Here is an 18,101-nt window from a genome sequence, read left to right on the forward strand (position 1 = left end):
CCCTGATCTGGAAAAGTGCTTTCCAAACGTCCTCTTGAGAGTACGACGCCAAAAGGAACATGTTCATAGCTGTTGTATCACGAGGTTTCACTGTATTCAATAGATCTTGGTCACAATCAACCAGATCCAAAGTAAAAATATTGCCAAAGTACTAAGAAATTAGGTGGTTGAGGTTATTATTTCCCTCTACCCACCCATTATTATTGTTACGCAATTTCTTTATCAAAATTTTCCTCTTCCTACCTGAAGCAAACTTATTGAAATATTGTGTATTACGGTCTCCCCGACGCAACCATCTCACCTTGCCCCGCTGCGCCCAAAATATCTCCTCTTGATCAAGATGATTCTCGATTAGAACCGAGAGATCTTTCCTCTTCTCCCGAACAACATCTGAATAGGGAGCACGCATCAGAGTTTCTAGTTCTTGCTGGTCTTTCTTCAACCTGAACCGCGGCCCCTTCAGGACTCGATGATCCCAAGCATGGAGATCGCGATGTACCTCAATACCTCATCCATCTTCTCTTTAACAGTTGGGCATAAGCCTCGGTGCACAGCTTTCTGCCAAGCTGTCTTTACTATTTCTTCCATAGTTTCTTCTTCAAGCCATCTTGTCTCAAACCTTCTGTTATTTTTAGGCTTTCTCTCCTCTACACCTGATAGGTACTCAGTGTCCAAGAGGATGGGGCGGTGATTAGATTTACCCATCTCTAGGTTACACAAGCCCGCATTAGGATGCATACCCATCCAATCTGAATTTGTAACCACACGGTCCAACCTCTCCTTCAAGCCACCCCAAAACCAGGTAAACTTGTCGCCTGTGAACCCCAAATCCTCCAACGCACAATCTGAAAGTGCGTCTTGGAACGCTTGAAGGCGTGCATGCTGCCTTGGGGCTCCACCTTCCCTCTCAGAGGAGATTAAGATCTCATTAAAATCACCAATTATGACCCACGGTAACCTTGACTGGGCATGTAGATTTATAATGTGACGATATGTCTGTTCCTTATTATCCCAACTTGGCTCACCATAGATGTTAGTTAGCCTCCAAACATTCCCGTTGCTCTCATGTATCTCAACATCAATCCCTTCAAGAGTTGTAGTCCGGGAGTAGATCCTCACCTCCTTCTTCCAAACTAACAACAAGCCGTCTGTTCTTCCATTAGGACTTGGTGCAACAATCATTTCATCCATCCCTAGCTTCCTCATTATTATTTCTGCCTTTGCTTCATCCAGATGCGTCTCAGACAGGAAAAACGCACCCGGTACATGCTACCTCTGGATTTCCAGAAGCGAGCGAACTGTCGGGGCACCGAGGAGACCCCGACAGTTCCAACTTATTATTTTCATTGTTGACGGCGATTCTCCTCAAGGGAGGTCGCCGATGAACTCTTTTCTTCCTCGTTCCCTACTTCCTATCCTGACTTTAACCTCTTATTATCATGAATTTTTTGAGGAGTACTAAGAAGACTTTTGTCATCTGGCTCCCTATTGACATGCTCAATCAAGCTGATTTTATCAGACACAAACCCTGCAGGTGGTATCACTGAGTTCATGGACATCGCCACTGTACCATCCTGATTAATAAGCCTCTTACGAGCCATGGGAATAAGAGCATCCCCTAGAGCCATATCTTCTGTTTCATGCGAGTTCGGCTCCCCTGAGTAGCCTCGGCCTCTTCCACGACCTCCTCCTCTTCCCATACTCCCTCCACCTCTGTTCCCCCCAGTAGTGTCTCGTCCCCCAGGATTTTCAAATTGAACCGGCAACCAATCTCCGCATTCACATGTTTCAGGATCACGAATACCATCTTCACACTCTGTTACTTCGTGCCCAATTAGGCCACAAAAGTGACAGAACTTAGGAAGCTTTTCATACTCCACTGGGTGTTTTTTATTCTCCTTCAGAGTTAAAGGGACAAACCGGACAAGAGGAGTACCCAGTTTTATAAACACGCGGGCTCGCAAATATTTTGCTGGATTCAGTCGACCTTCCGCCACAAACACCTTGATAGGATGGACGCCAACTTTGTTCGCTATCTTCTTTGCCAAGCTAGATTTCTGCATCACTCCATCTGGGATACCCATAATTCATGTACATACTGGAATAGATCCAATCTGTACTCCTGCGAGTCCATCAGTCCATCATATTCATCAATGACGATGGCCTCGCCGCGGAAGAGCCAAGGCCCCGCATTCATCACTGTGTTCCAATCGCCAATACACATAAACTGGACAAGAAATCGGTTATTTCCTACTTCCTTGAAGGTTACATCTTGGGCAGATGCCCATGCATTACGCATATCCTTGAAGAGGGCAACATTGGAGAAGGGTCTTTGAGTATGAACCCTAAAAATCCCAAGCCATCTGGTTTCCTCCAATAAACCCTCCACCTCACCAGACGGATCCAGTTCATCCTCTTCTTCCCCGTGCAGATTAAGGCCCTCAAACTTGCTCTCTAGATTTGATCCGAGAGGAGATCGTCCGCCTCCCCCACTGCCTGATGTGCCACCATTGTTCCCCTGCATTTCCTTTGCCATGTTCGCCATGACAAAGTCTCCAGCCAGGCGACAAACGCCTAGTAATTAGATCCTAACCTCGTCAGGAGAAGTTTTCATGTAGGAAGTTCATAGATTCGATCGACTGGTGAACTCTCAGCGGCGGCCGCCGAGAGGAACTTGGGAACCCTAGATCGCCCTAGGGGAAAAAACTTATATGCTGCTGAAGGAAATATTCCCTAGAGGCAATAATAAAGTTGTTATTTATATTTCCTTATATAATGATAATTTTTTATTATTCATGCTAGAATTGTATTAACCAGAAACTTAGTACATGTGTGAATACATAGACAAATAGAGTGTCACTAGTATGCCTCTACTTGACTAGCTCGTTGAATCAAAGATGGTTAAGTTTCCTAGCCATTGACATGAGTTGTCATTTGATTAACGAGATCACATCATTAGAGAATGATGTGATTGACTTGACCCATTCCGTTAGCTTAGCATTTGATCGTTTAGTATGTTGCTATTGCTTTCTTCTTGACTTATACATATTCCTATGACTATGAGATTATGCAACTCCCGAATACCGGAGGAACACTTTGTGTGCTACCAAATGTCACAACGTAACTGGGTGATTATAAAGGTGCTCTACAGGTGTCTCCGATGGTACTTGTTGAGTTGGCATAGATCGAGATTAGGATTTGTCACTCCGATTGTCGGAGAGGTATCTCTGGGCCCTCTCGGTAATGCACATCACTATAAGACTTGCAAGCAATGTGACTAATGAGTTAGTTGCGGGATGATGCATTATGGAACGAGTAAAGAGACTTGCCGGTAACGAGATTGAACTAGTATTGAGATACCGACGATCGAATCTCGGGCAAGTAACATACGGATGACGAAGGGAACAACGTATGTTGTTACGCGGTTTGACCGATAAAGATCTTCGTAGAATATGTAGGAGCCAATATGAGCATCCAGGTTCCGCTATTGGTTATTGACCGGAGACGTGTCTTGGTCATGTCTACATAGTTCTCGAACCCGTAGGGTCCGCACGCTTAACGTTCAGTGACGATCGGTAATATGAGTCCCGGATATGATCACGGACATAACAATGAGTCTCGAAATGGTCGAGACATAAAGATCGATATATTGGATGACTATGTTTGGACATCGGAAGGGTTTCGAGTGAGTTTTGACGAATACCGGAGTACCGGGGGGTTACGGGAACCCCCCGAGGAGTGTAATAGGCCTCATGGGCCTTGGTCGAGAGAGGGAGGGGCGGCCAGGGCAGGCCGCACGCCCCTCCCCCTCTAGCCCGAATTGGACTAGGAAGCGGGGGCACCCCTTTTCCTTCCCCCTCTCTCCCCCTTCCTTCCCTCCTACTCCTACTCATGGAAGGGGTGGAATCCTACTCCCGGTGGGAGTAGGACTCCCCTTGGGGCGCGCCTAGGAGGCCGGCCTCCTCCCCCCTCCAGTCCTTTATATACGGGGGAGGGGGGCACCCCATAGACACACAAGTTGATCATTGATCTCTTAGCCGTGTGCGGTGCCCCCCTCCACCATAATCCGCCTCGGTCATATCGTCGTAGTGCTTAGGCGAAGCCCTGCGCCGGTAGCTTCATCATCACCGTCATCACGCCGTCGTGCTGACGAAGCTCTCCCTCGAAGCTCTACTGGATCGTGAGTTCGTGGGACGTCACCGAGCTGAACGTGTGCAGATCACGGAGGTGCCGTACGTTCGGTACTAGGATCGGTCGATCGTGAAGACGTACGACTACATCAACCGCGTTGTCATAACACTTCTGCTTTCGGTCTACGAGGGTACGTGGACAACACTCTCCCCTCTCGTTGCTATACATCACCATGATTTTGCGTGTGCGTAGGAATTTTTTTGAATTTACTGTTGAGAGGAGAACAACTTGTATTATTAGGAGGTCAAAGCCAACATATATACACATACATGAGGATGCCAATAGACTAGAATGCAAAAGGCCAAAAGACAATATTAATATAACTCTAACACCCCCCCTCAAACTCATGGTGGATCCACAACACTGAGTTTGGAGAGGTGAAATCCATGTTGCGCTCTAGTCTGAGCCTTCATGAAGAAGTCCGCGAGCTGTAACTCAGAAGGCACATACTGAAGAGCAACAACATGATCCTGCACAGCGGCGCGCACATAAGAAGCATCAACACCAATGTGTTTGGTAAGCTCATGCTTCACAGGGTCCCGCGCAATACTGATAGCACCTGTGCTGTCCGACAGGAGGGTGGTAGGTGTAGTAACAGAAACACCAAAATCCTCCAGTAACCATCGTAACCAGGTCACCTCTGCTGTCAGAAGAGCCATAGCTCGCAACTCGGCCTCTGCACTAGAACGAGAAACTGCAGTCTGTTTCTTCGTCTTCCAGGAAATGAGAGAACCACCAAGAAAGACACAGTAGGCAGAAAGTGAACGGCGATCCGTAGGATCACTAGCCCACGTAGCATCCGAATAGGCCTGGAGCTGTAACAAGCTGGAACAGGGAGAAAAGAGACGATGAGAGATCGTGCCACGAAGATATCGTAGAACACGAAGAAGGTGACTATAGTGAACTGAAGTGGGAGCAGAAACAAACTGACTCGGAATATGGACAGGATCGGAGATATCCGGATGAGTGACAACAAGATACACAAGACTCCCAACAAGATGACGATAACGTGTCGGATCAGACAAGGGCAGACCATCAGAAGCACGAAGGTGAACATTGAGCTCCATAGGAGTCTCAGTAGTGCGCTCATCACTAAGAGCCGCACGAGTAAGAAGATCCTGGATATACTTTTCTTGGGAAATAAAAAAGCCATCAGAGGTGGAGAAAACCTCAATCCCAAGAAAGTAACGAAGAGGACCAAGATCAGACATAAGGAACTACTCATCAAGACGCGCCTTGACAAAGGCAATATACTCGGAATCGTCGCCAGTGATGATCATGTCATCAACATATAGAAGAAGAAGAGTGCGACCATGAGCAGAAAGGTGGACAAACAACGCTGGATCGTGATCACTGGGTGAAAACCCAGCAGCAGTGACCACAGAGGCAAAACGCTCAAACCAAGCATGAGGCGCTTGCTTAAGGCCATATAGAGAGCGACGAAGATGACAAACCATGCCATCGGGAACTGAATACCCAGGAGGTGGCTGCATATAAACCTCCTCATGCAACTCACCATTAAGAAAGGCTTTTTTAACATCAAGCTGTGACACACACCAGTGGCGAACAGAGGCCACGGCGAGAAGTGTGCGGACAGTGGTCATGTGGGCCACAGGAGCAAAAGTCTCATCATAATCACGACCATGCTCCTGCTGAAAGCCACGAGCCACAAGACGAGCTTTATAACGCTCAAGAGAACCATCAGAGTGAGTCTTAATCTTATAGACCCACTTACAAGTGATGGGACGAATACGGGGAGGAAGAGAAACCAGATCCCATGTGTTGTTGCGCTCAAGTGCGGCAATCTCCTCTGCCATCGCAAACTGCCATTCAGGATGAACAACAGCATCACGATAAGAGGTAGGCTCAAGTACAACCGAAAGGCCATATTTGCTAGGAGAATAGCGGTCAGGAGGAGGGCAAGGTCGAGCCCGAAGACCATAAGTCGGCTGGGACGAGGAAGACGGTGCACCAGAAGTAGATGGCACATTAGTAGATTCATCCATAATACGTCGACGACGAGTATAATGAAAAGGAAAAGTGGGATGAGAAGGAACCACCAGAGGTGATGGAGATGGAGAAGACATCGGTGATGAAGGTGGGGTGTCATGCAATAAGGAAGGAAAAGGAACGATAGGAGAAGACGGTGTCGGATCTGCAATAGTGGGACGATAAGGAGGAGTAGGAATATGAGGCACGGAGGGAGGTGTATCAGGAAACGTGAGAAAAGAGATATCCTCTACTGAAAAGGTCAAAGAGGATGGTCGTGGATAGAATGGACGAGACTCATCAAAAGTCACATCCCTAGAAATACGCATCCGTTGACCGACAGGATCCCAACACCGATAACCCTTATGCTCATCACTGTAACCCAGAAAAACACACTCGACGGACTGAGCAGTTAGTTTGGTGCGTTCTCGAGGGGCAAGGAGAACATAACAAACACAACCAAACAATCGAAGAGCGGAATAATCAGGATGATGATCAAAAAGACGCTCTAGAGGAATACCTCCCTGTAGAGCAGATGAGGTTGAATGTTTATGAGATATGTGGCAGTGGAGACAGCCTCAGCCCAGAAATAAGGCGGAAGAGAGGCGGCAATCATCATCGCACGAGCTGTCTCAAGAAGGTGGCGATGCTTGCGCTCAGCCACGCCATTCTGAGCGTGAGCACCGGGACAAGAGAACTGCGCAAGAGTACCCTGCTCAGCAAGAAAACCACGCAACATTTTGGAGATATACTCGCCAGCAGAATCAGCACGAAACACACGAATAGGTGTAGAGAACTGAGTGTGGACCATGGCGGCAAAACGCTTATAAATAGAGAGAACCTCGCGACGAGAAGACATGAAGTAAAGCCAAGTGTAGCGAGAGAAATCATCTATAAAAATAATATAGTAGCAATGGCCCCCTTTGGAAGAGAAGGGAGTCGGTCCCCACACATCGGAATGAACTAAATCAAAAGGGCGTTGAGACACTGACTCACTTGTAGGATAAGGTAACTGAACCTGTTTACCAAGCCTACAACCCTGACACTGCAAAGAGACATCTCCTGAGACAGGCCCCAGAAGACCACGACGAACTAAAGATGATAGCCGAGAACCACATAGGTGACCAAGGCGATGATGCCACTGCTGGAAGGAGCTGGTAGCAGAAGCGGCGATGGCAGATGTACTGGCGAGTGTAGTGGCAGTGGAAGGAACATGAAGCCAGTCTAACTCCCAAAGCCCCTGGGAGTCAAGGCGGCGAGGGTAGCTCCAACCAAAGCCTTCGTGTGACGATCCTGGACAGTGCAAGAATCAACGTTAAGAATGATGCGACAACCAGAATCAGTAAGCTGACTTGCAGAAAATAAGTTCATGGTAAGGCGAGGAACATAAGAAACATCTGGAACATGAAATGAAGAAGTGGAAAGAATGCCTCGACTAGCAACAGGTAGAGGAGTACCATCAGCAGTAAGAACATTAATAGGAAAATCGAGAGATCTAAGAGAGGACAAGACAGAGGAATCAGAAGACATATGAAATGAAGCTCCAGAATCCAGAACCCATGGGGATGTACCAGACTGTGTAGATGGTGGTCGCTCAACAATAGAAGCACCAATCACAGAGCCTGCAGTACCCGTCAAAGAACCTGAAGCAGCAAGTAGACGCTTAAGCTTCATAATATCCTGCTCAGTCAAGGAGACAGTAGACGACGTCGAGGAAGAAGCGCGAGTCCCAGTAGAAGAATAACGCTCCCTATTGCGCATATCACACTTCTTCTTGAAGCAATCAGATTCGGGGTGACCATCCCTGTTGAAGTACCCACAATGAGTATGAGGACGAGAGCGGCCCTCACGAGTGCGGCTCTCACTACCAGAAGGAGTGGGTAGTAGCGGCGGAGCACTCGAGCGAGAAGGTACTGGTGGAGCAGCAGCTTGAGCAGCAAGCACAGATGGAACTTGAAGCAGACCGGCACCACGAAGGTGAGTCTCCTCAGCACGAAGCTCAGAAAGCACCTCAGAAATAGGAACATGGCCACGAGCAAACAACTGAGCACGCCGAGGCTCAAACTCCCCACGGAGCCGCGACAGAAACTCATAGACACGCTGAAACTCCAAGTCGGACCTCACAGTCTGGCAACAGGCGCAAGTGCCACAAACAGCAGTGCGAAGGGAGTCAAGCTGGCGCCAGATAGCAGAACTCTGAGTGTAGAACTCATCAATAGTGGAGTCTCCCTGCTGAAGAGCATGCTCCTGACATAACACAGACAAGTAGAGAGCATCAACAGAGGGCTGATAGCACTGACGAAGACGAGTCCACATCTCAAACACAGTGCCGAGACCCATAAACTCAGAAGCAAACTGTGGTAGAACACTGGCAGTGAGGACAACAGCTGCACGAGCATCATCATCACACCACTGAGTGTAAGCAGCCAGATCATCACGATAAACGGAAAGAGCATCCGAATAAACCACGACCTGCTGGTCATAAGCAGCAACCGCATCATCAGCAGCAACTCGGGCTGCAGCCCTATCATCATCAGAAGCATTTGCGGCAAGATCCGGTGGAGGCGGCGGTGGGATAGGAGCCACAGGAGGAACCGGGCGCTGAGGACAAGGAACCTCGCCGGAAAGAACTCCCCAGAGACGAAGGCCATGCATGTGAATACACATAAAAGCAGCAAACTCAGCATAGTTAGCCCCATCAAAAATCACCGGGCAGCGCGGAATGGCGACATAGCCCAACGAGGTCGAAGACATGGTGCGCTCTCTGTACCTCGTTTTTTAACCTTCTCTTTTTTAATCAATCCACACAACCGATCGGTGAATCCAGAGTAAGTCAAACGACAGAAGCAGCGCCCGCAGTGCTCGTACACCAGAATCAGAGGAGCAAAGTTGCGGCGACCCGACCTGGGTGAGACAAAGGCCAGCGGCGGCGGCCGGACCAGAGTGCCAGTCAGAGACGTGGAGGCGGCGGCCGGACCAGAGCGCCAGTCAGAGACGCGGAGGCGGCGGCCGGACCCGAGCGCCACTCAGAGACGCGGCGACGACTACCGGACATCGAGCACCAGCCCGAGACGCTGAGGCGGCGGCCGGACCCGAGCGTCAGTCAGAGACGCAGCGGCGGCGGCGGCCAGACCTCGAGCACCAGCCCGAGACGCGACGGTGGTGGCCCGACCTGGAAGAGCAGAAGGCCGATGGGGGATGCCGGACCTCGAGGCGGCAGGGTGCCTCGAGCGGCTGGACTTCGCTGTCTGGCGGGTAGAGACGAGGCGGAGATCGGCTACGAGACGCGTCAGGAGCACTAGCACGATCTGGCAAACAGGATCGGCGGCAGAGCAAAGAGATTGACTTCACGGAGAGGAGCAGCAGTGACTGGATCAATGAGACCAAGTCTCGATGGGATCCAACAGCCAGCTATGGATCGATGTGTGGACGCGCGCAGGAGCGGAGGAGCAGAACGGGCCGGTGGAGATTGGATCAAAAAAACCTAGAGCTCTAATATCATGTTGAGAGGAGAACAACTTGTATTATTAGGAGGTCAAAGCCAACATATATACACATACATGAGGATGCCAAAAGGCTACAAGAGGATGCCAATAGACTAGAATGCAAAAGGCCAAAAGACAATATTAATATAACTCTAACAATTACTACGTTCCCCAACAGCTGCTACTATCTCCTTAATTGAGTGTGGTGGCTACTAGACGTGCACTGTGCACACTACTTTACTTTTTCTTAGGGACACTTATACTTACTTTATGTATGGTAATAAAATACTTCCCCCTCCATAAATACTTGTCGAATAAATGGATTAAAAATGGATGTATTTAGAATAAAAATACGTCTAGATAGATCAATTTCTCCGACAAGTAATTTCAAACGGAGGGAGTATATGGGTCTGACATTAAGCTAGTAGTCGGTTCAAAAATACGAGTACCTAAACCCTCAACCCTAAGAGAAAGTACAATAGTGGGCTTATATCCCGCTTAGATTGCAATTTTGCTTATGTGAAAGAGAAGGACAAGAAAAAGTGAGGGGAGTAGGGGGGAATACACACTAGTAGATGATCGGTCATTAGTCCCGGTTCGTAAGGGCCTCTAGCCCCCACCCTTTAGTCCCGGTTGGCCACGACCCGGGACTAAATCCCTTCCACGTGGCCGGCAGTGCACGCTGGGGCTGGGGACCTTTAGTCCCGGTTGGTAACACCAGCCGAGACTAAAGGTTTAGGGGTTTAGGTTTATGGTTTATTTTTCCTTTTCCTTTTATGTTTTTCATTTAATTCTTTTTCATTTCAAACATATTTTACGCTACTACACGTTATGCATATATAATAGACTTTCTCGTATAGAACCAATCATATATCATAGAATTTCTCGTACGACCATGTACAACCAGTCATTTGCTTGCAAGCTTATGATGTGTATTAGCGAGAGGGCCCGGAGATACCTCTCCGATACTCGGAGTGACAAATCCTAATCTTGATCTATGCCAACTCAACAAACACCTTCGGAGATACCTGTAGGACATCTTTATGATCACCCAGTTACGTTGTGACGTTTGATAGCACACAAGGTATTCCTCCGGTATCCGGGAGTTGCATAATCTCATAGTCGAAGGAATATGTATTTGACATGAAGAAAGCAATAGCAATAAAACTGAACGATCGTTATGCTAAGCTAACGGGTGCGTCTTGTCCATCATATCATTCTCCTAATGATGTGATCCCGTTATCAAATGACAACACATGTCCATTGTTAGGAAACCATAACCATCTTTGATCAACGAGCTAGTCTAGTAGAGGCTCACTAGGGACACGGTATTTGTGTTTATGTATTCACACATGTATTTAGGTTTCCGATCAATACAATTATAGCATGAATAATAAACCTTTATCATGAATAAGGAAATATAAAATAACAACTTTATTATTGCCTCTAGGGCATATTTCCTTCAGTCTCCCACTTGCACTAGAGTCCATAATCTAGTTCACATCGCCGTGTGAATAACACCCATAGTTCACATCGCCATGTGATTAACACCTATAGTTCACATCGTCATGTGACCAACACCCAAAGGGTTTACTAGAGTCAATAATCCTGTTCACATCGCCATGTGATCAACACCCAAAGAGTAATAAGGTGTGATCATGTTTTGCTTGTGAGAGAAGTTTAGTCAATGGGTATGTGACATTCAGATCCGTATGTATTTTGCAAATATCTATGTCTACAATGCTCTACATGGAGTTACTATAGCTAATTGCTCACACGTTCAATATGTATCCAGATTGAGACTTAGATTCATCTAGATTAGTGTCAAAGCTTGCATCGACATAACTCTTTATCACTTCCATAACCGAGAAACATTTCCTTAGTCCTCTTTAAGGCACCTAAGGATAATTTTGACCATTGTCTAGTAGTCCACTCCTGGATCACTCTTGTACCCTCTTTGCCAAATAAGTGGCAAGACACACATCAGGTGTGGTACACTGCATGGCATATCGTATAGAAACTATGGCTAAGGCATAGGGAATGACTTTCATTCTCTCTCTATCTTCTGCTGTGGTCGGGCTTTGTGTCTTACTCAACTTCACACCTTGTAATACAGGCAAACCCCTTCTTGGACTGAACCATTTTGAACTTCTTCAAATCTTATCAAGGTATGTGTTTTGTGAAAGTCCTATTAAGCGTCTTGATCTATTCCTATAGATCTTGATGCTCAATATGCAAGTAGCTTCACCGAGGTCTTTCATTCAAAAATTCTTATTCAAGTATCCGTATATGCTATCCAGGAATTCTATATCATTTCCAATCAATAATATGTCATCCACATATAATATCAGAAATGCTATAGAGCTCCCAATCACTTTCTTGTAAATACAGGCTTCACCGTAAGTCTGTATAAAACCATATGCTTTGATCACCTCCTCAAAGCGTATAGTCCAACTCTGAGATACTTGCACCAGTCCATAGATGGATCGCTGGAGCTTGCATACTTTGTCAGCACCTTTAGGATCGACAAAACCTTCTGGTTGCATCATATACAACTCTTCTTTAAGATATCCATTAAGGAATGCAGTTTTGACGTCCAGTTGCCAGATTTGATAATCATAAAATGTGGCAATTGCTAACATGATCCGGACAGACTTAAGCATCGCTACAGGTGAGAAAGTCTCATCGCTGTCAACTCCTTGAACTTGTCGAAAACCTTTCACAACAAGTCGAGCATTGTAGACAGTAACATTACCATCAGCGCCAATCTTCTTTTTGAAGATCCATTTATTCTCAATGGCTTGCCGATCATCCAGCAAGTCCACCAAAGTCCATACTTTGTTCTCATACATGGATCCTATCTCAGATTTCATGGCCTCAAGCCATTTATCGGAATCTGGGCTCATCATAGCTTCTTCATAGTTCGTAGGTTCGCCATGGTCTAGCAACATGACCTCCAGAACAGGATTACCGTACCACTCTGGTGCGGAACGTGCTCTATTCGACCTACGAGCTCCAGTAGTACCTTGATCTGAAGTTTCATGATCATCATCATTAGCTTCCTCTCTAGTTGGTTTAGGCATCATGGGAACGGATTTATTTGATGTGCTACTTTCCAAATTGAGAGATGGTACAATTACCTCATCAAGTTCTACTTTCCTCTCACTCACTTCTTTCGAGAGAAACTCATTCTCTAGAAAGGATCCATTCTTAGCAACAAAGATCTTGCCTTCAGATCTGTGATAGAAGGTGTACCCAATTGTTTCCTTAGGGTATCCTATGAAGACGCACTTCTCCGATTTGGGTTCGAGCTTATCAGGCTGAATCCTTTTGACATAAGCGTCGCATCCACAAACTTTAAGAAACGACAGCTTAGGTTTCTTGCCAAACCACAGTTCATATGCTGTCGTCTCAACAGATTTAGACAGTGCCCTATTTAATGTGAATGCGGCAGTCTCTAATGCATAACCCCAAAACGATAGTGGTAAATCGGTAAGAGACATCATAGAACGCACCATATCCAATAAACTAAGGTTATGGCATTCGGACACACCATTACGCTGTGGTGTTCCAGGTGGCGTGAGTTGTGAAACTATTCCTCATTGTTTTAAATGAAGGCCAAACCTGTAACTCAAATATATGCCTCCACGATCAGATCGTCGAAACTTTATTTTCTTGTTACGATGATTCTCCACTTCACTCTGAAATTCTTTGAACTTTTCAAATGTTTTAGACTTGTGTTTCATTAAGTATATATACCCATATCTTATCAAATCATCTCCGTGTTGGGAAACGTAGCATGCAATTTCAAAAAAAAAAATCCTACGCACACGCAAAATCTACTAGGAGATGCATAGCAACGAGAGGGGGAGAGTGTGTCTACCTATCCTCGTAGACCGAAAGCGGAAGCATTTGACAACGCGGTTGATGTAGTCGAACTTCTTCTAGATCCGACCGATCAAGCACCGAACGTACGACACCTCCGAGTTCTGCACACGTTCAGCTTGATGACGTCCCTCGTCCTCTTGATCCAGCAAAGGTGTCAAGGAAGAAGATGAGTTCCGTCATCACGGCGGCATGGTGACGGTGATGGTGAAATGATCCATGCATGGCTTTGCCTAAGGACCGAAGGCGTAAACTGTGGAGGGGGGCGCCGCACACGGCTAACAATTGATGGTGTGTGTTCTAGGCGCCCCCTCCCCACATATATATAGGTGGGAGGGGGAGGGGAGCAGCCTTGGGGCGCCCCAAGTAGGAGGAATCCTACTTGGGGGCCTATTCTAATTCACCCCCTTACCATATTTGCCGGAAGGGAACAGGAAGAGAGGGGAGAGGAAAGGATGGGGGAGGCCGACTCCCCCCTTTCCTTATCCCACTTGGCCAGCGGCCTAGGAGGGGTGCGCCAGCCCCTTGTGGGCTGGTGTGCCCCTTCCCCTTTGGCCCATGTGGCCCATTAACCTCCCGGGGTGTCCGATAACCCCTCCGGTACTCCGATAAATATCCGATACACTCCGGAACACTTCCGGTGTCCGAATATTATCGTCCTATATGTCAATCTTTACCTCCCGGCCATTTCGAGACTCCTCGTCATGTCCGTGATCTCATCCGGAACTCCGAACAACATTCGGTCACCAAATCACATAACTCATAAAATACTAAATCGTCATCGAACGTTAAGCGTGCAGACCCTTCCGGTAACCCCTCCGGTACTCAATAAAAATCTGATGCACTCCAGAATACTTCTGGTGTCCGAATACTATCATCCTATATATCAATCTTTACCTCTCGACCATTTCGAGACTCCTCGTCATGTCTGTGATCTCATCCGGGACTCCGAACAACATTCGGTCACCAAATCACATAACTCATCGTCATCGAACATTAAGCGTGCGGACACTACGGGTTCGAGAACTATGTATACATGACCGAGACACCTCTCCGGTCAATAACCAATAGAGAAACCTTGATGCTCATATTGGCTCCTACATATTCTTCAAAGATCTTTATCGGTCGAACCATAATGACAACATACGTTATTCCCTTTGTCATCGGCAAGTTACTTGCCCGAGATTCGATCGCCGGTATCTTCATACCTAGTTCAATCTCATTACCGGCAAGTCTCTTTACTAGTTTCGTAATACATCATCCCGTAACTAACTCATTAGTCACTTTGCTTGCAAGGATTATTTTGATGTGTATTACCGAGAGGGCCCAGAGATACCTCTCTAGTACTCGGAGTGACAAATCCTAATCTCGATCTATGCCAACCCAATAAACACCTTCGGAGATACCTGTAGAGCATCTTTATAATCATCTAGTTACATTGTGACGTTTGATAGAACACAAGGTATTCCTCCGGTATCTGGGAGTTGCATAAGCAATAGCAATAAAACCGAACAATCAATATGCTAAGCTAACGGATGGGTCTTGTCCATCACATCATTCTCCTAATGATGTGACCCCGTTCATCAAATGACAACACATGTCTATGGTTAAACTTAACCATCTTTGATTAATGAGCTAGTCTAGTAGAGGCTTACTAGGGACACTGTGTTTTGTCTATGTATCCACACATGTATCAAGTTTCCAGTTAATACAATTCTAGCATGAATAATAAACATTTATCATGATATAAGGAAATATAAAATAACAACTTTATTATTGCCTCTAGGGCATATTTCCTTCACTCTGAAGGTCAGAAAATAACGATACCCGCCGCGTGCTTGAACACTCATTGGACCGCATACATCCGTATGTATTATTTCCAATAAGTCATTAGCTCGCACCATTGTTCCGGAGAACGGAGTTTTAGTCATCTTGCCCATGAGGCATGGTTCGCAAGTATCAAATGATTCATAATCAAGTGATTCCCAAACTCCATCTGCATGGAGTTTCTTCATGCGTTTTACACCAATATGACCTAAACAGCAGTGCCACAAATATGTTGCACTATCATTATCAACTTTGCATCTTTTGGCATCAATATTATGAATATGTGTATCACTACGATCAAGATTCAATAAAACAATTACATTGGGTGTATGACCATAGAAGGTTTTATTCATGTAAACAAAACAACAATTATTCTATGACTTAAATGAATAACCGTATTGCAATAAACATGATCCAATCATATTCATGCACAACGCAAAAACCAAACAACATTTATTTAGGTCCAACACTAATCTCGAAGGTAGAGGGAGTGTGCGATGGTGATTTTATCAACCTTGGAATCACTTCCAACACACATCGTCACCTTGCCCTTAACTAGTCTCTGTTCATTTTGCAGCTCCTGTTTCGAGTTACTAATCTTAGCAACTGAACCGGTATCAAATACCCAAGGGATACTATAAACACTAGTAAACTACACATCAATAACATGTATATCATATATACCTTTGTTCACTTTGCCATCCTTCTTATCCGCCAAGTATTTGGGGCAGTTCCGCTTCTAGTGACCATTTCCTTTGCAGTAGAAGCACTCAGTTTCAGGCTTGAGTCTAGCTTTGGGTTTCTTCATGGGAGCGGAAACTTCTTTGCCATTCTTCTTGAAGTTCCCTTTCATTCCCATTTGCCCTTTTCTTGAAACTAGTGGTCTTGTTAACCATCAACATTTGATGCTCTTTCTTGATTTCTACCTCCGCCGATTTCAGTATCGCGAAGAGATCGGGAATCGTTTTCGTCATCCCTTGCATATTATAGTTCATCACGAAGCTCTAGTAGCTTGGTGATAGTGACTAGAGAACTCTGTCAATCACTATCTTATCTGGAAGATTTACTCCCACTTGATTCAAGCGATTGTAGTACCCAGACACTCTGAGCACATGCTCACTGGTTGAGCTATTCTCCTCCATCTTGTAGGCAAAGTACTTGTGAGAGGTCTCATACCTCTCAACACGGGCATAAGTCTGAAATACCAATTTCAGCTCTTGGAACATCTCATATGCTCCGTGGCGTTCAAAACGTTTTTGAAGTCCTAGTTCTAAGTCGTAAAGCATGGCACACTAAACTATCAAGTAGTCATCATATCGAGCTTGCCAAACGTTCATAACGTGTGCATCTGCTCCTGCAACAGGTCTCTCACCTAGCGGTGCATCAAGGACATAATTCTTCCGTGTAGCAATGAGGATAATCCTCAGATCATGGACCCAATCTGCATCATTGCTACTATCATCTTTCAACTTAGTTTTCTCTAGGAACATATCAAAAATAGGGGAGCTACAACGCGAGCTATTGATCTACAACATACATTTGCAAATATTATCAGGACTAAGTTCATGATAAATTAAGTTCAATTAATAAAATTACTAATGAACTCACACTTAAATAGACATCCCTCAAGTCATTAAAGTGATACGTGATCCAAATCAACTAACCCATGTCCGATCATCACGTGAGATGGGAATGGTGAACATCTCTATGTTGATCATATCTACCATATGATTCATGTTCGACCTTTTGGTCTCTAGTGTTCTGAGACCATGTCTGTACATGCTAGGCTCGTCAAGTTTAACCCAAGTATTCTGCATGTGGAAAACTGTCTTAACCCGTTGTATGTGAACGTAGCATCTATCACACTCGAACATCACGTGGTGTGTCGAAACGACGAACTTTCGCAATGGTGCATACTTGGGGAGAACACTTATATCTTGAAATTTAGTGAAGGGATCATCTTATAATGCTACCATCGTTCTAAGCAAAATAATATGCATAAAAGATAAACATCACATGCAATCAAAATATGTGACATGATATGGCCATTGATATGTCAGTTTTGCATCATGTTTTCCTACTATTATTTACGATGTTTTTATGCATAATAATGCTTTTTGGAGTAATTCTAATGCCTTTCCTCTCATATTATGCAAGGTAAGGTACACACAAAGAGGGAGAATTTCGGCAGCTGGAAATCTGGACCTGGGAAAGCTACGTTAGGCCAACTATTTTGCACAACTCCAAATGAGCTGACACTTTATGGAGATTTTTTATGGAATATATGAGGAATATTGGAGCCAATAAGTACCAGAGGGGGCCCACCAGGTGGGCACAACCCACCTGGGCGCGCCAGGGAGCCCAGGCACGCCCTGGTGGGTTGTGCTCCCTCGGCCCACCTCCGGTGCCCATCTTCTGGTATATAAGTCATTTTTGCCTAGAAAAAATAAAGAGAGGACTTTCGGACGGAGCGCCGCCGTCTCGAGGCGGAACTTGGGCAAGAGCACTTTTGCCCTCCGGCGGAGCAATTCCGCCAGGGGAACTTCCCTCCCGGAGGGGGAAATTATCATCATCATCATCACCAACAACTCTCCCATCTTGGGGAGGGCAATCTCTATCAACATCTTCAACGACACCATCTCCTCTCAAACCCTAGTTCATCTCTTGTGTTCAATCTTTGTACCGGAACTATAGATTGGTGCTTGTGGGTGACTAGTAGTTCTG

General features: G+C 45.9%; 1 protein-coding gene across 1 annotated transcript in view; it reads left to right on the forward strand.

The window, feature by feature from the left end:
* LOC109755792 (codeine O-demethylase) overlaps window positions 1–17,558 on the forward strand; it is a 31,137-nt gene extending 13,579 nt beyond the window's left edge. The window contains exon 5 of the mRNA XM_040397071.3: window positions 17,540–17,558. The gene's annotated coding sequence lies outside the window, so the exon portion shown is untranslated. The remainder of the gene's footprint in view (window positions 1–17,539) is intronic.
* The last annotated feature ends 543 nt before the right edge of the window (window positions 17,559–18,101 follow it).

This window comes from Aegilops tauschii, chromosome 7 (genome assembly GCF_002575655.3).
Source record: "Aegilops tauschii subsp. strangulata cultivar AL8/78 chromosome 7, Aet v6.0, whole genome shotgun sequence".
NCBI classification, from domain to species: Eukaryota; Viridiplantae; Streptophyta; class Magnoliopsida; order Poales; family Poaceae; genus Aegilops; species Aegilops tauschii.